At 37.4% G+C, this 25,993-nt stretch overlaps 1 pseudogene; it reads right to left on the bottom strand.

Annotated features, from left to right (window-relative positions):
- Nucleotides 1-8,176: 8,176 nt before the first annotated feature.
- The window catches only part of LOC136171891 (craniofacial development protein 2 pseudogene), a 201,587-nt pseudogene continuing 183,770 nt past the window's right edge, over nt 8,177-25,993 (bottom strand).

The raw sequence follows: 25,993 nt of genomic DNA, 5'->3' as shown, positions 1-25,993 counted from the left end.
GTTAAATAAGCAGGGTGACAATATACAGCCTTGACATACTCCTTTTCCTATCTGGAACCAGTCTGTTGTTCCATGTCCAGTTCTAACTGTTGCTTTCTTACCTGCATACAGGTTTCTCAAGAGGCAGGTCAGGTAGTCTGGTATTCCCATATCCTTCAGAATTTTCCACAGTTTGTTGTGATCCACACAGTCAAAGGCTTTGGCATAGTCAATGAAGCTTCTATTGTATATTGTTCAAACTGAATCTTACTGGTTTCCATTTAGCATGTCTGATTAATATGGCTTGAAGTGCAGATTTACATGCCTTCTGTTTAATAGTGCTAGGAAAGGGAAATGTTTCTTACTCAGTGTTCATCCCCAAAATACAATCAGGTAGAAGAGAAACAACTCTTTTACATCATATCTGCTTGTTGTTGTTCAGTCACTAAGTCGTGTTCAACTCTTTGCGACCCTGTGTACTGTAGTATACCAGGCTCCTCTGTCCCACTATCTCCTGGAGTTTGCTCAAATTCATGTGTATTGAGTCAGTGATGCTATCTCATCATCTCATCCTCTGCCACCCCTTTCTCCTTTTTGCCTTTAGTCTTTTCCGGCATCAAGGTCTTTTCCAGTGAGTCGGCTCATACCTGCTAAAACATTCCCAATTCCAAGTCCTATCCATAATTCATTTCCATCTCTGTGTGAATTGCCTTCAACCACTGCCTTCTTTTGTCTTTAGCAAAAGACGACTATGGTGAAGATTTTAAGCATTATGGTGAATTACTCCATTTTTCTGAGTCTCTGCCATGTATTCATGTTATTAAACTTTTGTTTGATTTTCTCTTATTGATTTGCTTCATATCAATTTCATTTTTAGACCTACCAGAAGAACATAGAAGGGTAAAGAAAAATTTCTTCCTTCTAACACTCAGGTTATGGGCATTTTCACACGTGAAAACATCCAACTGTCGATCATCATAAAGCCAACCCCACTTGGGTTGTGCATGCGTGCATGCTAAATTGTGTCCAACTTTGTGTGACCCTATGGACTGTAGCCCACCAGGCTCCTCTGTCCATGGGATTCTCCAGGCAAGAATACTGGAGTGGGTTGCCATTTCCTCCTCCAGGGGATCTTTCTGACCCAGGGACTGAAGCCTAGTCTTTTACTCTCCTACATTGGCAGACAGGTTCTTTACCACTAGTGTCACCTGGCAAGCCCCAGCTTGACTTGAATAGGAAGCATATCTGCTGCTTTGTCTGTGGTATTTTATTTGGCATTTATAGAGGGATTTGGATAGTCCCCATTTTCAGGATAAACATACTTTGTATGACTTTTATCCAGTCCACCAGAATGGCTGTTCCCTTGGGCATAAGCTCCTGTGTTTCTGGATCATCTATAACTACCTGTGATTGCTTTACAATGAGCTGTGGGTTCTGTATCAACCCAACATATTTCTCCACCCTGCAGCATTTAAAATAAAAAACACAGGTGCCCAAATTATCACAAGGATATTCCAGTCTGATGTTCAAGTGAAATGTAGGCTTCATGACAGATTTAAAAACTGGCTCTTGAATTGAGTATAACCAAAGTAGCAATTGATAACATTACCTCAGGCTGTTCACTGAGTCAATACAGAATATTTGAAAACATATCACTATTTTCCCAGAAATTTAACAGGATTTTCTACTGTAAACTAGAAGAATGTTAGATAATGTGCTATTTGCTCTCACTCAAATGGTGTTTAATTGGCCAAACATACCTCCATTGGGATTTTGGAATAGCTACTACCAGAGAATGGTGCATTACTGGTTTTTATAGCTCACTTTAATTTAATAAACTATTTAGTAGTTCCTAAGATTGATGATGAGGATAAAACAATAAATAAAACACTCTGTTCTATGAGAGTTTAAATCTGAGAGAGCATAATGTTGATATAATACAAGAAACAAAAAATGCAGCTAATTTTCTGGTTTAATCAACTAAAACATAAAATGGGTTTCCATTGAAACTATTAAAATAAGACTTTTTCTATATACTTACACTTTATTTAAAACAACAGACTATTGAAAGAAATAAAGGCTATATCTTTAGAAATATTAACAGAAAAATCAAAATCAAGTAGACTTTATGCGTGTGCTTTTTTCAAGGCTCATAGAATTATATCTGATTGCTATTTGACTACATTTAGCACGGAGTGAGAAAAAAAATTACAATGGAGTCATTGTTGCTAAAAGACTCTCTAAAATGGAGGCTGGAGGCCATTAAGGAAATAGTACATCTCAGTCTAGATGGAATCTGAGCCTTTGAAACTAAATAAATTATGACAGCCTGTGCCTTAAGGGCAAGTATTTGCTTTTAGCGTCAGTGAAAGTGTTAGCTGCTCAGTAGTGTCTGACTCTTTGTGACTCCAGGACTATAAGACTGTAGCCCACCAGGCTCCTCAGTCCATGGGATTCTCCAGACAAAAATACTGGAATGAAATGGCAACCCACTCCAATATTCTTGCCTGGAGAATCCCTTGGACAGAGGAGTCTGGCAGGCTACAGTCCATGGGGTCACAAAGAGTCAAATACAAAGGAGTGACTAACACTTCAACACTTCAGCCACTATTTTCTTCAGGGGATCTTCCCCACCAGGGGATCAAACCTGGGTCTCCTGCATTGCAGGCAAATTCTTTATTATCTGAGCCATCAGAGAAGCCCTTTTGCATTAGAGGCAATTGTTTTTCTCTCTAAACAACTTTAACAACAATGTTGCTTTAGCCTTTATAATTCCCTCTTTCTCTTCTCTAGAACACTCTTTCAGTATTACTCAAATCTGTGTTTCCTGAATTGCAGTTCCTAAGACCTCAAAAAAGGCTCTTGATTCTTTGCAGCCTTAATACTAATTATTGTTCAACAATTGTAATAATGATCATCATCAGGATAATAGAGAAGGAAAGAAAAAAAAATTAAAACTCAGGTTCCGTTAAAGAGGTTCACAATTGAGCACTATGATATTATTATTGCATTTACTGTAAGGAAGCAATTGTATTGGTCATTATAAACCATCCCCCTACCCCCACCCAAAAAAAAGCAGTGTCTCACAACAGGTTTCATTAAATTTCATAAGCTGCTTAGGGTTGTAGCCAACTCTTTGAAACCCTTTGAATTATAGCTTGACAGGCTCCTCTGTCCATGGGATTTTTCTGCCCACAGTTCCTATGGGGAAATGCAGTGTTATTGAGACTTTTATATTTACATATAAAATATTTTCCCTAGTCTTCTCTTAGAAATATTTTTAATTGAAAATTATGTTTACTGACTAATCTCATACATTTTTGTACTTTTAGTTTACACTTTAAAAACTCAATTTGTCTGAATTGGAGTTTTGGGGGCTCAACTTTAATTTTTTATTTAATTTGCCACTTTAGATATAACGTTTGGAGGATAATTATGCTTTATTATTTATATAGAATATAATACACTATTTAACAATTTTCTTAATAAAAACGTATGCCTCCCATCTTGTCGAATTTTGGGAAAATTAATTTTCTATATTTAGTTATATCTTATTCTCTGATGTGCATAAATGTATTTATATTTTCTAGGGGAAAATTATTTTCAAAAGCCTATATAATTCAAATTTTGTTAAATAGTTTCTCTGCTGTTGAAGTACCAGAGTAGTTATTAAAATTCCCAATCATTTTTTTCTGGAGTACCGTTAAAGTAAACATACTGCAAATGTATTGTGATATGGAACTTGCTTTTAGTTTGGTGAGTAAACTAACTCTTAAAAAAAATAAAGGCTTCGATCCAAATATTTGCTTCATGGTAAAAATTGTGAGATTCATAGAGAATTTTTACAGAGAAGTTAGATGAAAAAAAAAGGGCTTCCAGGGTGGCTCAGCTGGTAAAGAATCTACCTGCAATGCAGGAGACCTGGATTTGATCCCTGGGTTGGGAAGATTCCCTGGAGAAGGGAATGGCTACCCACTCCAGTGTTCTGGCCTGGAGAACTGCATGGACTGTATAGTCCATGGTGTCGCAAAGAGTAGGACATGACTGAGGGCTTTCACTTTCACTTTCTTTCTTTAGATAAAAATTAAGACAGATAGGGAATCACATTTTAGATACAAAACATATTTGTTTATGTAGTGACTAATTTCAGTGAGTGTGTTTTTATACAAAGTGATTGTAAAGTGCCCTAAAGTGCACCCATTACATAACTACAATATGTGTACTTGGTGTTATCCAAATGTACATCTGTAACTGACGTCTCTACAAAACATCTAGGTTAGAAATAAATGAGTGAACTGATCTCCTTTCTGTTTTATTTAGATCACTAATGTGATATAAAAAATGTTGTCTATGTTCTAAAGATTCATTTTTTTCAACTTTGATCATAGATTGTTCAACTTGTAGTTCTTTGTCTTTGCTTATTTCCCTCTCAGGATAGATCCCAATGAGATCAGAACTGATCTGAAAGTAGAGGGAATTTCATCAAGTATTATAACTTCTCTACAGTTCAGTTCAGTCAGTTCAGTCAGTTCAGTTCAGTTCAGTTCAGTCAGTCGCTCAGTTGTGTCCAACTCTGTGTGACCCCATGGAATGCAGCACGCCAGGCCTCTCTGTCCATCACCATCTCCTGGAATATACACAAACTCATGTCCATTGAGTAGGTGATGCCATCTAACCACCTTATCTTCTGTTGTCCCCTTCTCTCACCTGCAATCTTTCCCAGCATCAGGGTCTTTTCAAATGAATCAGTTCTTTGCATCAGGTGGCCAAAGTATTGGAGTTTCAGCTTTAGCATCAGTCCTTCCAATGAATATTCAAGACTGATTTCCTTTAGGATTGATTGGTTGGATTTCCTTGCAGTCTAATGAACTCTCAAGAGTCTTCTCCAACACCACAGTTCAAAAGCATCGATTCTTTGGTGCTCATCTTTCTTTCTAGTCCAACTCTCACATCCATACATGACTATTGGAAAAACCATAGCTTTGACTAGATGGACCTTTGTTGGCAAAGTAATGTCTCTGCTTTTTAATATGATGTCTAGGTTGGCTCCTTGCTTCCAAGCAGCAAGCATCTTTTAATTTCATGGCTGCAGTCATCATCTGATTTTGGAGCCCCCACAAATAAAGTCTGCCACTGTTGCCACTCTTTCCGCATCTGTTTGCCATGAAGTGATGGGACCAGATGCCATGATCTTAGTTTTCTGAGAGTTGAGCTTTAAACCAAAGAAAGGCAATGTGAAAGAATGCTCAAACTACCACACAACTGCATTCATCTCACACGCTAGTAAAGTAATGCTCAAAATTCTCCAAGTCAGGCTTCAACAATATGTGAACCCTGAAATTCCAGATGTTCAAACTGGTTTTAGAAAAGGCAGAGGAACCAGAGATCAAACTGCCAACATCCACTGGAACATCAAAAAAGCAAGAGAGTTCCAGAAAAACATCTATTTCTGCTTTATTGACTATGCCAAAGCCTTTGACTGTGTGGATCACCACATTAGTGAAGAACCTAGTATAACTGAGAACTATCAAATGGGTTAAACTATCATGATCTCCCAGGTAATTTGTTATTCAAATAAAACATAAAACATTAAATTCCTGGTCAAAATAATACAGGTTCATTCAAAAGCACTAACGGATATTTTGGAAGAACATAGCCTCTAAAATTTTTGAGTAGCATAATGACAGTTAAAATAGGAACCAAATAGAATTCAGTTGTTAATACTGAGGAAAGGTTTTATATAATTTTTCTTTTATTCAAGAGAAGCATTAAGACTAACTCAAATGACATCTATATTTTTAAAGACAGAATAAATATATTCCCATGCAAGCTTCATGCCAACTGCATTGACATTAATTATGGTTATAATATCTACTTTCTTTCTTTTTTTTAAGAGATTTTCTGTATCTGGACACAATTGAATCTTGAATATCATTTCTGTATTTAAAAATTCTTACTGTGAAAAATGAACTTTGGACATAATTATCCAAATACACAAAATTTTCATGACACTTTCAACTATGTTCATGTTCAGAGACACATTCTTAAAGGCTTAGTATGGGAACTTCAATTCCACACTTCTCTTTGTGAGTAGATATTCATTCATTCAATAAGTAATTATTGATCTCCTGCTCTGTACCAAGGGATACAATCCGTTGCATTCCATTCCATTCAGTCACTCAGTTGTGTCCAATTCTGCAACCCCATGAATCACAGCACGCCAGGACTCCTAGTCCATCACCAACTCCCAGAGTCTACTCAAACTCACCTCCATCGAGTCAGTGATGCCATCCAGTCATCTCATCCTCCTGCCTCCATTCCCTCCCAGCATCAGGGTCTTTTCCAATGAGTCACCACTTCGCATGAGGTGGCCAAAGGATTGGAGTTTCAGCTTCAGCATCAGTCCTTCCAATGAACACCCAGGACTGATCTCCTTTAGGATGGACTGGCTGGATCTCCTTACAGTCCAAGGGACTCTCAAGAGTCTTCTCCAACACCACACTTCAAAAGCATCAATTCTTCTGCACTCAGCTTTCCTCACAGCCCACTCTCACATCCATACATGACCACTGGAAAAACCATAACCTTGACTAGATGGACCTTTGTTGGCAAAGTAATATCTCTGCTTTTTAATATGCTATCTAGGTTGGTCATAACTTTCCTTCCAAGGAGTAAGCGTCTTTTAATTTCATGGCTACATTCACCATCTGCAGTGATTTTGGAGCCTCCCAAAATAAAGTCTGACACTGTTTCCACTGTCTCCCCATCTATTTGCCATGAAGTGATGGGACTGGATGCCATGAAGTTAGTTTTCTGAATGTTGAGCTTTAAGTCAACTTTTTCACTCTCCTCTTTCACTTTCATCAAGAGGCGCTTTAGTTCCTCTTCACTTTCTGTCATATGGGTGGTGTCATCTGCATATCTGAGGTTATTGATATTTCTCCTGGTAATCTTGATTCCTGCTTGTGATTCTTCCAGCCCAGCATTTCTCATGATGTACTCTGCATATAAGTTAAATAAGCAGGGTGACAATAGATAGCCTTGATGTACTCCTTTTCCTATTTGGAACCAGTCTGTTGGTCCATGTCCAGTTCTAACTGTTGCTTCCTGACCTGCATACAGGTTTCTCAAAAGGCAGGTCAGGTGGTCTGGTATTCCCATCTCCTTCAGAATTTTCCACAGTTTATTGTGATCCACAGCATCAAAGGCTTTGGCATAGTCAATAAAGCAGAAATAAATGTTTTTCTGGAACTCTCTTGCTTTTTTGATGATCCAGCAGATGTTGGCAATTTGATCTCTCATTCCTCTGCCTTTTCTAAAACCAGCTTGAACATCTGGAACTTCATGGTTCACATATTGCTGAAGCCTGGCTTGGAGAATTTTGAGGATTACTTTACTAGCGTGTGAGATGAGTGCAATTGTGCGGTAGTTTGAGCATTCTTTGGCATTGCCTTTCTTTGGGATTGGAATGAAAACTGACCTTTTCCAGTCCTGTGGCCACTGCTGAGTTTTCCAAATTTGCTGGCATATTAAGTGCAGCACTTACACAGCATCATCTTTTATCATTTGAAATAGCTCAACTGGAATTCCATCACGTCCACTGACTTTGTTCGTAGTGATGCTTCCTAAGGCCCACTTGACTTCACATTCCAAGATGTCTGACTCTAGGTGAGTTATCACATCATCGTGATCATCTGGGTCGTGAAGATCTTTTTTGTAGAGTTCTTCTGTGTATTCTGCCACCTCTTCTTAATATCTTCTGCTTCTGTTAGGTCCATACAATTTCTGTCCTTTATCGAACCCATCTTTGCATGAAATATTCCCTTAGTGTCTCTAATTTTCTTGAAGAGATCTCTAGTCTTTCCCATCCTCTTGTTTTCCTCAATTTCTTTGCACTGATCACTGAGGAAGGCTTTCTTATCTCTCCTTGGTATTCTTTGGAACTCCGCATTCAAATGGGAATATCTTTTCTTTTCTCCTTTGCTTTTCGCTTCTCTTCTTTTCACAGCTATTTGTAAGGCCTCCTTAGACAACTATTTTGCCTTTTTCATTTCTTTTCCATGGGGATGGTCTTGATCCCTGTCTCCTGTACAATGTCACGAACCTCCGTCCATAGTTCATCAGGCTCTCTGTCTATCAGATCTAGTCTCTTATATCTATTTCTCACTTCCACTGTATAGTCATAAGGTATTTGATTTAGGCCATATTTGAGTGGTCTAGTGGTTTTCCCTATTTTCTTCAATTTAAGTCTGAATTTGGTGATAAGAAGTTCATGATCTGAGCCACAGTCAGCTCCCGGTCTTCTTTTTGCTGACTATATAGAGCTTCTCCATCTTTGGCTGCAAAGAATATAATCAATCTGATTTTGGTGTTGACCATCTGGTGACGTCCATGTGTAGAGTCTTCTTTTGTGTTGTTGAAAGAGAGTGTTTGCTATGACCAATGCGTTCTCTTGGCAAAACTCTATTAGCCTTTGCCCTGCTTCATTTCATACTCCAAGGCCAAATTTACCTGTTACTCCAGGTGTTTTTTGACTTCCTACTTTTGCATTCCATTCCCCTATAATGAAAAGGACATCTATTTTGGGGGGTATTAATTCTAGAAGGTCTTGTAGGTCTTCATAGAACCATTCAACTTCAGCTTCTTCAGCATTACTGGTCAGGGCATAGACTTGGATTACTGTGATATTGAATGGTTTTCCTTGGAAATGAACAGAGATCTTTGTGTTGTTTTTGAGGCTGCACTCAAGTACTTGGGTGTGTTTCAGACTCTTTTGTTGACTATGATGGCTACTCCATTTCTCCTAAGGGATTTTTGCCTACAGTAGTAGATATAATGGTCATCTGAGTTAAATTCACCCATTCCAGTCCATTTTAGTTTGCTGATTCCTAGAATGTCAACATTCACTCTTGCCATCTCCCTTTTGACCACTTCCAATTTGTCTTGATTCATGGACTTAACATTCCAGGTTCCTTTGCAATATTGCTGAAGCTCCAATACTTTGGCCACCTGACTCATTGGAAAAGACCCTGATTCTGGGAAAGATTAAAGGCAGGAGGAGAAGGGGACAACAGAGGATGAGATGGTTGGATGGCATCATCAACTTGATGCACATGAGTTTGAGCAAACTCTGGGAGTTGGTGATGGACAGGGAAGCCTGGTGTGCTGTAGTCCATGGAGTCGCAAAGAATCGGACACAACTGAGCGACTGAACTGAGCTGAATATGTTATTTGGGACCTAGTAGACAAGACTATTAAACAGACTGAAACTAACTCCCCCTAAAACCAAGCTCACTTGCTGACCATATGATTAACTTCTCTATCTAAAACGTTATTCCCTTTTTTGCCCAAAACCCATTCTCCTCTGCTTGGCACCGTAATAAAACTTTCTCTGCTCCATATTCAGATGCTTTGGTTTGCTGGCCTAACCATGGGTCAGGCACACAAACTTACATTCAGTAACAAAACTAGTCAGGGGAGACTGCTCTGTGAATGTTGCATATAATGTAGAGATGAAGCAGGAGAGTAGCTACATGAAGAGCCTGTAAAAGAACTGTCCAAGGAGAGGAACCTATCCCAGGAAACAGCAGGGCCTGTGGCAGAAGTGAGTTAAGTATTAATAGTTTGAGGAACAGAGCAAAAGCCATACTAAATATGTAAATGATTCCAGTTGGAGCAGAAGAGATAGGAAAAGACAAGACAATACGGATCTTCTTTTGCTGTCCTGGGAAGGGAAACTTGACTTGATTATGCAATGAGAAGATACTGAAGATCTTGTATAGGAGAATGAAATGATTGACTAACATTTTAAAAGCCAAAGTAGGATTAACAATCATATGAGCATATAGCTCCATTCAGAATAAAATTAAAATATTTCTATAGAATTATGTGCAAAATACAGAGTGTGCATCATCTCACTCTTCCCTCATCTCTGTCACAAACAATGACAAAATGTGTTTTTTTAGTTCTTTTTTTTCATTTTTAAACTTCTGTTTTAGTTTTAGAAAAATAAGAAGAGCAAGAGTGGTCCAGGAGGATACAACAATCCTTGCAAATATATCCAATAATCAAAGAGTATTGGGTGGTTATTTGTCATGCATGCATTGTTTTAATGTGAATTGTATTAAATCAAATTTGTTCAGTAAAACTCTCACATTTATCTTCCTGGATACGCAGTCATGTGCCTAACTCTGTAACATTCTAATCTGATATATTATATTCACATCCATTCATATATAAAATCTTAGCAGCCATAACAACTGTCCTTTTCGGACATGTACAGAATTATATACCCAGTCTTAGGAACAAAGGTCACATACCCACATCTTGAAAAATTTCAGAAAGACTTCCCAAGGACAAATTTGACTCCTTAAGAAATATCAAGCATATGTGTTAATTCTGGAATTCACAGCTGCACGCAGAAGATAAAAGCAAACATATGGGGAAAAAAAGCACATCTGAGATGTAAAAGCACAACATACTTAAGCACTTAAAACATTATTTTGAAATAGTAACTGAGTCATGGCTCATAATCAACTTGGAAATTCTCTTTTTTTGTTATTCCTTCTTTACACTCTTCCTCCCTTCTTTCCTCCCTACCTGTCTTCCCTCCTTTTCATCTTCCTTTTTGTTCTTTTGGTTTTGGGGGGGGGGGGGTTGCTCATTTTCTCACCCTCTCTTTCTTTTGTTGTTCCTTTTCCATCTTGTTCCAAAATGCATTTAAGGTGGATTTTAAAAATTTACTCAAAATATGAAAATATCTCAAAGGAAGTAATTTACATGTACTCAACAAATATAATTTGGGGCCTATCTTATTTTCAGTAGTTTGCTAGTTCATTGGTACTAATATAGCGAACAGAATCAAATGGATTCCTTATGAACATTGTAGGCTAGGTGAGACTAATAGTTGGTTAATCATTCTAACTAATGTCTAATATCACATTGTTATAAGGCTTCTTAAGGAAAGGGACCCTGCATGTGAAAATGTATAAGAAAGGAATCTAACCAGACTCATAGGTTATTGGCTTCATTTCAGAAGAAGTGCTTAAACAAAGATTTTTAAAAGAGTAGGAATTAAGTAGATGAAGAGAGATAGGAACAGTATCCCAATCACTGACACAAGCCCTGTGCTGCTTTAGGAGATGAGTGGGAGTTGAGGGAAGGCTTGCAAGGGAAAAACAAGATGCATTTGAGGAATTAAAGACCCCTGCAGGCATATTAGTGAGAAAGACATAGTATTTTATGGGATATTTCTGCAGCAGCTAACACCAAACACATATTTTGGGATCCTTTTGGGGTTCTTGTTGACATGCTCATCATATTAATACTTCTTTATTCAAAACAATAAAACAATTTAAAAACATGCACACAAGTATATTAAAACTTAACTCTGCTGCTAAATGAGCAATTACAGAATACAGCTTGACCTGGCTCTCTAGGGCTTCCCTGGTAGCTCAGCTGGTAAAGAATCAGCCTGCTATGCAGGAGACCTCGGTTTGATTCCTGGGTTAGGCAGATCTGCTGGAGAAGGGATAGGCTACCCACTCCAGTATTCTTGGGCTTCCCCTATGGCTCAACTGGTAAAGAATCCACCTGCAATGCAGGAGACCTGAGTTTGATCCCTGGGTTGGGAAGATCCCCTGGAGAAGGGAATGGCTACCCACTCCAGTATTGTGGCCTGGAGAATTCCTTGAACTGGAAGTCCATGGCGTCACAACGAGTTGGACATGACTGAGTGACTTTCACTTCACTTCACTGGCTCTCTCCTTATTACAAGTTAAACTGTACTGTCCAAAAAGACCTGCTGAAGTCTTAACTCCTGGTATCTCAGAATCTAAATTTATTTGGAAATAGGATTACTCCAGATATAGTTAGTTAAGAGGAGGTCACATAGGAGTAGGATGGGCCCTAATCCAATATGATTGGAATCCTTATTTAAAATAAAGGCAGAGACACAGAGAAGAAAATGTCATATGGAGAAACAGAGACACACAGATAATATTGTGTGACTGCAGAGGAAAAGATTGGAGTGATGTAGCAGCAAACCACAAAACTTCAGTGATCAATGACCAATAACAGAAGTTAAAAGCAAGGAAGAATTCTCCTGTACAGGAGCCTGGCCTTACCAACACCTGGATTCCAGACTTCTAGCCTCCAAAACTAGGCAATATATTTCTGTTGTTTTAAGCTACACACACTGTGGTACTTTGTTACAGAAGCCTTAGGAAATGAATACATTACTCCTGCCTGTCAAGTCTCTAGCTTTGGATTTGTTGTTGTTGCTAATGTTAAGTCACTGAGTCCTGTCTCTTTTGCAACATCAAGGACTGTAGCCCACCACGCCTCTCTGTCCATGGGATTTCCCAGGCAATAAAATTATAGCTGGTTGCCATTTCTTCTCCAGAGGATCTTCCCAGCCCAGGGACTGAACTCACATCTACTGCACTGACAGGCAGATTCTTTACCACCGAGCCACCTGAGAAACCCATCTTTGGATTTATTTAAAAAAAAAATGTTGTCTGCCATATCAGTAAATAATGCTTGCAGCCCTCAAACTTTCACATTACAGCTGCCCCGACAGTGAGCCCTGAGGGAACTCAGAATAGAAACAGGATGCCTGACATCTCGCAGTTAGCCCCTGAAGCCATCATCCCCCAGTTGGTGCACCTGAAAGACTCAGGATGAGAAAGCAGAGGATACTGACCCCAGACAGCTGAAGTGCACATCAAAGAAATTATTTCAATGAGTACTGATTTTTCCATCTTTCCATAGATAAACACTAAATTCCTTAACTTGAGGTATCTGGTTTTCTTTAATTAATAGCAATCTTTTGATGTTCTGATTACTTGGTCTTGTTGCAAAAACTCCTATATATCCTGCTTCCTCGCTTATCTCTTAGGAACAGTCTCTCAGAGTTATCTGAGATCCTATATCTTGGACTGAATTCCTCAGCTTTGTTTGCTGAATAAAACACAATTCTCCACTTTTAGGTTGTGCATTTTTTTCAGTTGACACATTCTCCTTGAGGAGAGACTTACATGTACTTGTTTGTGAGACAAAGAAAGTGTGCAGAAGATGTGAAATATGTATTCTCAGTCTCTTTTTCAAACTCCCCAACTAGATAAAATATGTCATCCTTAGTGAAGAACAGGGAAGGAGAGTGAAGGAAGGGTGGAAATCACCCTTTCATCTTCTAAGAGGTTGGAAGTTTCTCTTTCATGATCTTGGCCAGTAACAAAGAGACACTGGAAATAGTTTCCCTTCAGCCTTGTAATCCTGAAAGATTTGGTGGTTTTATACAGGGCAATGAGAAAAATTTGAAGATTTTTGTATGTTTAATTTTGCTTTGACAGAAGTTATGATATAGAAGCACACAATTATAATTTTATTTTGAAGAGATCACTTGCCTGCAGTGAGCAGAATAGACTAGAGAGGAACCAGCAGGAACACAGCTAACTCTTACAGCTAAAAAAGAGATTCTAGGAACCTGTCCTAATATGATTTTACTGGAAATGAAATAAGTTTAATGAGAGATGTCAACCTAAAAACCTTCATAATCTGATGACAAATGGAATGAGAATAGGGTGGAGGTGCGAGACATGGTAAATTAGTGAGGAAATTTCAACAAAAGTAAGTGTTGGGACTTTCCTTGCGGTCCAGTGGTTAAGAATCCACTTGCCAATGAAGGGAACATGGGTTCGATCCCTGGTCTGGGAAGATTCCATGTGCCACCAAGCAACTAAGCCGGGGTACCACAACTACTGAAGCCTGCGCTCTAGACCCGTGTTCTGCAACAAGAGAAGCCACTGGATTGAGAAGCCCACACACTGCTAGGAAGAAGAGCCCTTGCTCACTGCAACTACAGAAAAGCCAGCACAGTAACAAGGATTCAGTGCAGCATAAATAATAAATTAATAGTTTTCTTTTTTAAAGTAGAGGAATGATAAACACAAAATTAAAAAAAAAAAAACTTTTCTTAAAGACAAGAAAAGAAAAGCAATAAAAATAGGAAACAGAGTGAGATTAACTATACATACATTTTATGGCTACATTTTTCTAGATATAGGCTATATTATTACCTCTGAGGTTTTTTAGGGGTTTCCTAGGTGACTCAGTGGTAAAGGATCTGTCTACCAAAGCAGAAGACACACGAGATCGGATTCCATCCCTAGATCAGGAAGATCCCCTGGAGGAGGAAATGGCAACCCACTCCATTATTCTTGCCAGGAAATCCCCAGGGACAGAGGAGCCCGGTCACAAAGAGTCAGACATGACTTAGTGACTGAACATGCATGAAGTTTCTAGAAAGTTACTCAAAAAAGGAACAACATAATTCCTTAAAGTGAATCATTTATTTAAAAGAAGCATAATAATCCCTGATATCAAGACCCAAGTGATATTATCACCATGATTCTCTATAAAAAGAAAACTATTTCAGTAAATAACATCCTCACCATAACTTTAGCAGTAACTACATCATCAAGAAGCTCCAGCTCAGTTCAAACAAGGATAAAATCTTCCACTACTTCAAAGTGCAAAATTTGGGGGAAATGTTTTGGCAATCCTACATAAGCAATTACTCTCTCAGTGAAGTGTTAAGTTTCCATGGTTGGAGGTGATATAGTTCTCACAGGAGAATGGAACATAACTCTCCTGTGTGGTTTTAAGTGACTTACCAGAGTTGCTTATGAAAGCTAAGACGTGTAATAAGAATGTGCATCAAGATGTAGAACAAGAGCAGTTTTTAGATAGAAGGATGTCCTATCACTGCTCAGAAAGTTTCCAGTGTAACATCCTTGTCTGGGGGAAAGATGATCACCTAAAAAAAAAAAAAAAGGTAGAAACAAGTGAAAAAAATAAAGGCGATTCTTTCCTGCACAGATAAACAGAAAACAATGGAGGTCCCTTGGTTCTGTGTATGGTAAAAGTTGGCACCACAAAATAAATAAAGGTAACTTTTGTATAAGAGGAAAAGAGTGTAATTTTCAGAAAAAGTAGCTGACAGTGTAGTCACAACTTCCTTTAAAAAGTAAAAACTTAAGACAAATATGACCAATATTTTTTATAGTTTGAATTATTAACCAACTCTAGATCTATAGTTATTTTCAATATAGAAGAATCTGATTTCCTGGCAACACAAATGAGAAGCTGCATGATTTGCTATACACACAGATGACTCTTATTTGATATGATAACATCTCCATCAGTTGAATGCATTTGATTTTATTATGTTTATTATTAAAGTTTATAACAATGTAATATTTATTATAAGTAGACAAACATATTTTCAAAGCAACCTGTATAAGAAATTTGGACATGTCACATAGGTTTATTTCACTGAAGACCCAAGTAAAAGTAGGCTAAATACTAGACCTTTGTTTTTACACATAATGAAATCCACAGAAAAAGTCATTCCAGGGTAAGTTAATTCAGGGCTCAATGGTATCCCAACATGATCCTATCTTTTTTCCTTGCCCTACTTAGCCAGCGAAGTCTCAGTCTATTAATGAATGATGATTTCTATGATTTTAGGCAACACATGAGAAACATCATAATCTGATGTTATACTGGGCTTTTTATTTATTTTTCTCATCTTCTCTTTTGTCTAGCAAAATAACACTTTCTAAGAAGTAAGATTTTTATCTCATCTCCTTGCTTATGATTGTGACCCAGAGGTATACTTAAACCAATCAATAGCTAGAGTAATAAGACTTCTATGATTGGCTTAGACCACTCATCATTTACCCCAGGGCCTCAGGGTAAGTAAGGGTTATAATCATAACTTCTGAAATCCTGATTGAATGTCAGAAGAGTACCCAAAGGAAATTAATTCTTCCTCTTTCCAGTGAGGAAGAATAATGGCAGATGGTGTGCCTACTGGGTGGGAAACCAGAGTGGCTGCCACAATGGATGAAAGCATTCATTATAATAAATGAGACAGAATGACAATTGAGGATTTCATATATATATTTTATTTTGCTTCTGTTGTAGGGGAAAGATTTTACTCATGATTGCTCACTTGAAGAGATACAGGAAGAGTGTGAATGCAAAGGAGGGAATAAACGGATTAACTGCTATTCTAGGAGAGTTGTCAGCCCTTAGAAAAACACTTAGGTGATTAATATTGTTTTTGCTATTGTTTTGCAGTAAGGAGATGGGTTTCTTGCTGATGGGAGGTCAAACTCTAATGTGAAGGCACAGAATGCACTCCTTGTGATCCCAGGAGTTGTTAGAAGTTGCCAAAATCTGAAAACAAATCCTAGAAGATTAGGAAAAGGGACAAGGTTGGCAGATTTCATTAAAGCTGATTTCTGAGACATTTAAATTCCTCTCTAAGATGTAAAAACCATAAAGAGAAATGGTCCCAGTCTAGCCTATTTTACATTAAATTCTTTATTTTCACAGAAATTCACTCAACATTAGAATTACTGCATAATACAATTTGTCTAGGTATATCCTGGGTCCTGGCCTGGTGTATTTATTAATAGCTCATATTTTATTTTCTCCTAAAATTGTCTTAATTTGGTTATGAATTATATATTTACCTAGTCAAAACAAGGAATGCTTGGTAACTAAAACCATGACAAGCACCTACTATGCTGTCAGTAAAACTTTTAACTTAGGTCAAAACAAACTCTATACCCTAACAAAAGCTTGAACAAGAGAGAAGAGTGTCTTGAAGTCTGCCCCATTGGACAGAAGGGAAGTTGAATGCAAACCATTGGAAACTTTTTCTTTTGATAATGTTACTTTCTATGGATTAGACTGGGCTTCCCTTGTGACTTGGCTGGTAAAGAATCCACCTACAATGCAGGAGACCTGGGTTCGATCCCTGGGTTGGGAAGATACCCTGGAGAAGGGAAAGACCACCCACTCCACTATTCTGGTCTGGAGAATTCCATGGACTATGTAGTCCATGGGGTCACCAAGAGTCAGATAAGACTAAGCGACTTTAACTACTACACTATAGATTAGACTAGAATACTGACCATCAGTCAGGTGTCTTTCATATTCAGCTTTCTTAACACTCTTATCTACTCTGATCTACAGCTCTAATCTATAGTAATCTGATTTACACATTGAATAAAATTTCTCTGTTGAACTTCAACCTATATAACCAAAGGTTATGGAATCTAAATATCCAATTTACTATTGGATATCTTAACATGGATATCTTTTATTAAATCATTCATTCTAATCATTAGAAGAATCGATTTCTAGCAATTGTACCACTGTGGTCCCCATTTTCTTATTACTACAACCGTTAGAATATATGGAAGTAGTTGTGTTTTTCTCCTTCTCTGAAAGATCATTCTGCTGGCAACTTAGAATTTAGATCATTAGGTGTTAACCATATGATAGAACCTGTCTTCTTTGAAATAAAAGATTTATCTGCCCATTGCTGAATAAGTTTAAGAGTTAGTTAGAAGGTTTAAGGGAAAGTGGCCTGTATTTGAAAAAACTGGTGACAAGAGCGGGAGACTGAATTGACCAAAATCAAGTAAAATAATCTCAGAGGATAACTGGTGCTATCATAAATCTGTAGTGACAATAGACTACTTATTTTGAAGATATATTACTTTTTTTCTACTACCCACTACTACCCAACCTGGAGTAGAAGTAATCTGGATAGATCCTAAGACAGATTTAAAGTGATTTGTTCTCAAGTACATATGATGAAGTCAAGAAGAACTGACTCACAGAGAATTAGGGCGAGAATTTGAAGTGGTTAATAGTTCTGAGCTCTGGAGAAACTGGTTTGCTCAGAAGACTAAATGTGAAAATGTGAAGGGATCAAGGGACTTATGTCCTCTACAATAATTTGATGGGGATGAGAAAACTGAATTGGGAGATTGTTGTTGGCTACTGAAATATGGGCATGAAAAAAAAAGAACAAAACAGGTCTAAGAAAATCTGTTTGTTTAAAGAAAAGTAGGATGTACCACTGAAGATACTGGGGATAAACTTTACTGCTACTTGCTATGTTGACAGAACTAAGATTATTCTTGACCTTTGGTTCTTTTTTGGATAGACTTTGAAATATACATTTTTCTCGGTTTGTATGTGTGTGTGTGTGTGGGGGGGAGGTTAGTTCATACTTATCATCAGGTTTTCAAGGGATTTGGGAGCCCCAAAATGATAAGGTCAATTAGATTACTAGATGAGTCTATATTTAATGAAAATATTATTTCCACTTTCTTTATGGTTTTCCTACATATACGTCTGTAATCATCTGGTTTCTTGTCTGTTACTTATTACCTGCTCTAGCTTATTAGCCTTCCTTAGTAAGATTCAGAAGTAATTCTGAGAAGGGTCCAGGACATATATGCCTTGTTTTCTCTTCAATAGTTAACTTTATTTTTCTAAGAATATGTTATTAGATTTGGTAGAGAAAAAAATCAATTCCTTTGAAATATTCAATTTAATGGGATACACAATATGTTTATTTATGTAAGTACACTTAATCAGAAACAACCAAAATATATCTTACTGCAAATGAATCTGAATTTTAAAATGCCTGTTGTTCAGTTGCCCAGTCAGGTCTAACTCTTTGTGATCCCATGGACTGAACCATGCCAGGCCTCCCTGTCCCTCACAATCTCCCGAAGTTTGCCTAAGTTCATGCCCATTGCACCAGTGGTGCCATCCAGCCATCTCATCCTCGGATGCCCTCTTCTCTTTTGGCCCTCCATCTTTCCCAACATCAGGGACTTTTCCGATGAGAGTCAGCTGTTCCCATCAGGTGACCAAAATATTGGAGCTTCAGCTTCAGCATCAGTCCTTCCAATGAGTATTTATTCTTTAGTTATTTAAACTAATGCTCAAATAGTTAATTCTGAATGCTAAATGTTTACAATAAGATGATACAATAAGAAATACATTAATTAGAATTTTCCTACAGATGTATCTTCTTAGTTTGATTCTAGGAACATTCAAAGGCATTTCCTTTATGTTTCAAATGATGATTTTATTTTTACTAATTCACTGGGATAATAGACGAATATGGAACCTAAAGGAATATAGAGTTACTTGAAAATACCCCAAAGATACACATTATTGTGTACCTTTGCAGAAGAAGAAATTTAGGATGAATTTGGATTTTATAAGCTGTTTCATGGCAAGAAGGAAATGATTCTCATGAATGGGAAAGAAGTGATGATTTGTAAACTAGATATGAAACATTTAGAAAGCTTACCTTTTGTAATGAAAATGTAATACTAAAATTGACAGTTGGTAGATTTTACAAATACCTCAGTGTACAAAAATTCATCAGGAAAGTGACAAAATGATAAAAGAGAATGTTGCACAGTAATATTAGTGAAGATTGAGACTTGTGCTAAAAAAGCCATCCTACCGCTGAGAACATATTAGAGCTATTAACCAACCAATATGCAATGCCAAACCCACATACTTGTAGTGACTGATTAGAAAGTAACTGAATTTATATTTGGTGCACTGGGCCAAAAGAACAGAAAAATTATAAACTTCCTACAAGTTACCAAGTTTGGTTTTTGTTTTGTATCAAGGAAGCTTGTACATTTAATGCAATGAAAAAGTGAAGCATTTTCCCCCCAAAAAGTCATCAAGATTTTAAAAGGAAGAGGAAATAAAGTAAAAATAAATGATAATAAGAATCTATGGTACAGAGTAAGCACATAAGCCTCTGATATATTTTATTAGCTATCATTATCTTCATTATAATACCTAAAAGTACTCATCACCATTTGAAACAGTGTATGTACATTAATCATCACCACAACTCCAGAAATATTGTTGGTTTGCTTATTTTACAAAGAAGGCAAAGAGCAGATAATTAACTTTCCCAGTGGCAGCTGATCGGTAAATGGTAGAACAAGGAAGTAGCAGCAATCTAATTGTAGGACAGATTTTTTTTTAACCACTTTACACTGATGGGCCTGGTCACTGCCCATACAAAACAGGGCACTGCCCATACAAAACAGAACCTTATTCTAAAAATAAAAACTCTCTTAATCTAAGAAATAGAGGAAGGGAGACTAAGTACAAGATGGATGCTATCAATAGTTTTGGGATGGTGTTTGATATGACAACCTTTCAAAGGATATAGAAAAAACTCTATATTACAAATATAAAAAAATGTTATAAAATATTAAAATCTTATAAAGAGTTGCAAACATAAAAATAGAGAAAGTAGCATGGTCTTTACAAATAAGCAATAGGAATACTTCACCATTATACTAAGTAATCCAAGCCTCCATTCTGAAATAAACATACTGAAATCCCAACTTTGCTACATAGAAGTCATGTGATCTTAGATGGGCATTTAACTTCAACAACATTATCTATTAAATTGGAACAATAATCTATTTAACCAGGCTATTTTGATGACTGCATGAATTAATGTACTGTAAATGCTTAGCAAAATACCTGACAATTAGTAAATAAAATAACCACCACAATTAATAACAATAAAACAAGTGGCTATTCTATTTTTTCCATTTTAGTCAAGCATGGAAATACAAGAAATTAGAGGGTTTTTATGAGGCAAAAATGTATTTTAAAATAATATGCTACTTTCACTGAACTTTTAATCATTTATCTCTTTTAACATTAAAACTGAGTCATATAAGTAAAATGAAATGTCAACAAGGACAGAATTTTAGACTGTTAAAATATTACAGATGTGCATAAAGCACACAAAAAATCAGTTTATTGTCTTAGACTTGAGACTTTTCTGTACCAAAGGAGAATTTTTTGTTCCAAATAGGAAATTTTAATTTAGAATTTAACTTTTAATTGATTGCACAGCTCTATTCACAACATCAGAAAGTAGGCCTTACATTATTCTATAAGCTGTTCTATAATGCATACTTTAATAAATGGATTGATTTGCAATTAATATTTCCCCAAGCTAAGCTTCATCTTTTTGTTCTCTATGCTTGTTTGGGGGCTTCCCTGGTAGCTCAGCTGGTAAAGAATCTGCCTGCAATGCAGGAAACCCTGGTTTGATTTCCGGGTTAGGAAGATCCCCTGGAGGACAGTATGGCAACCCACTCCAGTATTCTTGCCTGGAGAATCCCCACAGACAGAGGAACCTGGCGGGCTACAGTCCATGGGGTCGCCAAGAGTCAGACATGACTGAGCGACTAAGCACAGCAATGCAGCATATGTTTGTTTTAAGAATATTTCAATTTGTATATACTGACAAAAATTACATTGCCTAGATCTACTCAAGCTGGTTTTAGAAAAGGCAAAGGAACCAGAGATCAAATTGCCAACATCTGCTGGATCATCGAAAAAGCAAGAGAGTTCCAGAAAAAAACATCTATTTCTGCTTTATTGACTATGCCAAAGCCTTGGACTGTGTGGATCACAATAAACTGTGGAAAATTCTGAAAGAGATGGGAATACCAGACCATCTGACCCGCCTCTTGAGAAACCTGTATGCAGATCAGGAAGCAACAGTTAGAACTGGACATGGAACAACAGACTGGTTCCAAACAGGAAAAGGAGTACATCAAGGCTGTCTATTGTCACCCTGCTTATTTAACTTATATGCAGAGTACATCATGAGAAACGCTGGGCTGGAAGAAGCACAAGCTGAAATCAAGATTGCTGATATATATTCCTCATATATGCAGATGACACCACCCTTATGGCAGAAAGTGAAGAAGAACTAAAAAGCCTCTTGATGAAAGTGAAAGAGGAGAGTGAAAAAGTTGGCTGAAAGTTCAACATTCAGAAAACTAAGATCATGGCATCTGGTCCCATCACTTCATTGCAAATAGATGGGGAAACAGTGGAAACAGTGTCAGACTTTATTTTGGGGGGCTCCAAAATCACTGCAGATGGGGATTGCAGCCATGAAATTAAAAGACGCTTACTCCTTGGAGGAAAGTTATGAGCAACATAGACAGCATATTAAAAAGCAGAGACATTACTTTGCCAACTAAGATCCGTCTAGACAAGGCTATGGTTTTTCCAGTGGTCATGTATAGATGTGAGAGCTGGACTGTGAAGAAAACTGAGCGCCGAAAAATTGATGCTTTTGAAGTGTGGTGTTGGAGAAAATTCTTGAGAGTCCATTGGACTGCAAGGAGATCCAATCAGTCCGTCCTGAAGGAGATCAGTCCTGGATGTTCGTTGGAAGGACTGATGTTGAAGCTGAAACTCCAATACTTTGGCCACATCATGCGAAGTGTTGACTCATTGGAAAAGACCCTAATGCTAGGAGGGACTTGGGGCAAGAGGAGAAGGGGACAACAGAGGATGAGATGACTGGATGGCATCTCCGACTTGATGGACATGAGTTTGAGTAGACTCTGGGAGTTGGTGATGGACAGGGAGGTATGGCGTGCTGTGATTCATGGGGTCTCAAAGAGTCAGACATGACTGAGCGACTGTACTGAACTGAAGTCTATTCAACAGCATATGTTTTATACCTTGCTCTAAACATTTGTATTTGAGTTTTGCTAAAATAAAATATTTAAAATTTATTAAATATTAGATTTTAAAAACTTCATATAAAAATATCCCATACAGGAAATATTTTCTATTATACATTTTAAAATATTTACTCCAACTTTTTGCCTTTAGTTCCATTAGATCAAATTTCACAGATAAACCAGTACATAAAATCACATGTTTACACTATAATAATTTATTCTTAGTAATCAGTTCAGTTCAGTTCAGTGGTTCAGTCACGTCAGACTATTTGCAATCCCATGGACTGCAGCACTCCAGGCCTCCCTGTCCACTAACAACTCCCAGAGCCTACTCAAACTCATGTCCATCGTATCAGTGATGCCATCCAACTGTCTCATCCTTTGTCATACCCTTAATAATAAACCTTGTAATAATAAACCATCTTAATAATAAACCTTGCTTAATCACATTGTTGACAAAGGTTCATGTAGTCAAAGCTATGGTTTTTCCAGTAGTCAGGTACAGATGTGAGAGTTGGACCATGAAGAAGGCTGAGCACCAAAGAACTGATGCTTTTGTACTGTGGTGTTGGAGAAGACTCTTGAGAGACCTCTGGACTGCAAGGAGACCCAACCAGTCCATCCTAAAGGAAATCAATCCTGACTGTTCATTGGCAGGACCAATGCTGAAGCTGAAGCTCCAATACTTTGGCCACCTGATGTGAAGAACTGACTCATTAGAAAAGACCCTGATGCTGGGTAAGATTGAAGGCAGGAGGAGAAGGGGATGAAAGAGGATGAGATAGTTGGATGACATCACCAACTCAATGGACAGGAGTTTGAGCAAGCTTCAGGAGTTGGTGATGGACAGGAAAGCTTGGAGTGCTGCAGTCCATGGGGTTGCAAAAAATCAAACATGACTGAGCGACTGAACTGAACTGAATCAAAATACCAAAATATATATTGTTATATTTTTCCACAAAAGTGTTCAAACACTGTCTACTTGACTTAGTATGTTTATGGTATAGATTTAGCGAATTTGAAAATGTGACTTACAACTAACTTGTGTTTTTCTGCTGTTTCCTAGTTTTAGAGTAGGGCAAAATGAATATTAGAACCATTGATATATACAATTTTAGTAAATAAAAAATATTGCTAAACTTTTGTTCAATATAGAACTAAATGGCGTGAACAGCACATTAATGCTTAATAACATAAAATCACCAATCCATGACATTAACGAATAACACAACAGAAAAGTATGTTTTTAAATTTATCTTTCAGCTCATTAACTTAATAAGTGAAAATCAAATTTTGAGCAAGATGTCTAATTTTTATAACAAAATTTATTATACTCTTAATTATTAGGGAGGAAACAGAATTTTACAGGCAAATAAAATATATAGGAATATAATAAATCACTGTCTTTAAAAATGAAAGAATTAATGTGAATTTTAAGTAATCTCTAGTTCTATTCTTAAACATTTGTAGTCTGTTCAAAGTATATATTCAGTGCTGACATTCCTCGTGTGAACCTATGCTACTATTATAAATATGCCTTCACCATGACATGAAGACATTGATATGCATATTCTTTTACATTATTTTAATAAACTTCAATTATTTTAAATGAGTTAGTTGTTTTTAAAAGAAATTACAAAAAAAAAGCAGTAAAGAAGACTGACAGGGTCTTCTAGCAAGAAAAGAAATGAGTAGATCATTCCTTTTTAGTACATCATTCTTATTGCGGGCTAAGCCAACCTGCTGTCGGAAAGCCAGGAGGCTTGAGTTTCTCTTCCTTTTATAATGAAAGCCCCTCATTTCCTTTACTTTTGCCTGCTCTAGTTGCTCACTGCAGGTCCACTGAGGAATTCACCTTCAGCCTATACCCTGTGAAGTTCCAGAACAGAAGGGCAATCCTTCTGGAAGAAGGAAGTATATGAACTGCAAACCTCTTCCCTCCCCATCTGAAGCACTTCTTTCCTCAGTCTAGGACTCAGTGTACCCAGAAGGCTCAGTGCACTGCCTTTTCTGGTACATAAATTTTCCTTCTAAAAATAACACACTGTCTTGAAAAATAAATCATATAACACAGACAAGTGTAAGTAGCACTTCTAATCATTCTACATGGAGAAGCACTGTTAACATTTTGGTGTCCATTTCTATTGCCTTATATACATACACACAAGCCACACAACACACACAGAAAGTATTGCTTCAGGTTGGATTCTCCTATAAGCAGACTCTGAATAAAATTACAGAGGAACCTGTTTTATCTGGGAGGTGAATCCAGGAGCACCCATAGAGGAGAAGGGCTATATGACAGAAAGAAAGTCTACTGTTAATGGATTAGTTACCCCTGTGAGAGATTATGGGAATTAATGAACAAATTACCTCTGTGGGAGAAAGAGACCAGTCCAGCTGGGAATCTCAGGAAAACTAATGAACATGATTTGGAGTTGCCCCAGCCCCTGAGAAACTGAGTGCGCCCATGCTGTCGTTTCATGTTGGACTCTGCAACTGTGTGGACTGCAGCCCACCAGCCTCCTCGGTCCATAGGATTCTCTAAGAAGAATACTCGAGTGGTTTGCTATGCACTCCTCCAGGGGATCTTTCCAACCTAGGGATCGAACCTGTGTCTCTTAAGTCTCCTGCACTGCAGGCAGGTTCTTTAACATCTGAGCCACCAGGGCCCAATAAAGTAAAAGTGTTAGTTGCTCAGTCATGTCAGACTCTTTGTGACCCCAAGGACATAGCCTGCCAGTCTCTTCTGTCCATAGAATGTCCATAGCATTCTCCAGGCAAGATTAGTGCAATCATTCCCTTCTCCAGGGAATCTTCCAAGCCAAGGGATCAAACCCAGGTCTCCTCTGTTGGAGGCAGATTCTTTATCATCTGAGCCACCAGTGAACCTCACAAACTCCCAGGTATTATTTAGGCTGTAGGATACCCACAAGAGTATGAACTTCCTGGCATTTCAGGCTTGCTGAGCATATTCCAAAGGCCAGAGAAATCTCTCAGGTGCTTAGAGAAATCAGTTGGACAGTGCCTAGGGATTCTTACATAGAATAATCCAATTTTTTTAACCTTGCTTGCTTTATAGTCTAATTAAATCACATTAATGTCAGTGCAATCTTACCCCTTTAAACAATTTTAACATTCCTTAATATAACAGCTTTATAACAGTATATTACTATATTATTTATTTCCTATTTCTTACCTTGGGACATTTACATTTTCTATTAATTTTTTTTCTGGTTAAAAATATACCATCTTATCCATTATTTCCTTAGAATAAAATTTTAAAGATAGAATAGTAAAGTAAGAGTTTGCACATGATACATTTGGGACTACAATTTCCTGATTATTCATCCTAAAAGGTATGCCAAAATACTCCCATTAAAAGAACAATTAAAATGCCTGCATACACATATCTTTCCACTGCTATCTTTTTTTATCCACTTTTTAAAATGTTGCTTGTTTTTCCCTTATAAATCTGTACTATTCTTATGATGAAGAGCCAATCAATCATTTATTCCTTTAACACATTATCCATGAGGATATGAAGTTTGCTGCTGCTGCTAAGTCGCTTCAGTTGTGTCTGACTCTGG

The sequence above is a fragment of the Muntiacus reevesi genome, chromosome 7 (genome assembly GCF_963930625.1).
Source record: "Muntiacus reevesi chromosome 7, mMunRee1.1, whole genome shotgun sequence".
Classification (NCBI taxonomy): Eukaryota; Metazoa; Chordata; class Mammalia; order Artiodactyla; family Cervidae; genus Muntiacus; species Muntiacus reevesi.
The sequence above is the reverse complement of the archived record's forward strand: the minus strand, read 5'-3'. Positions and strand labels throughout refer to the sequence as shown.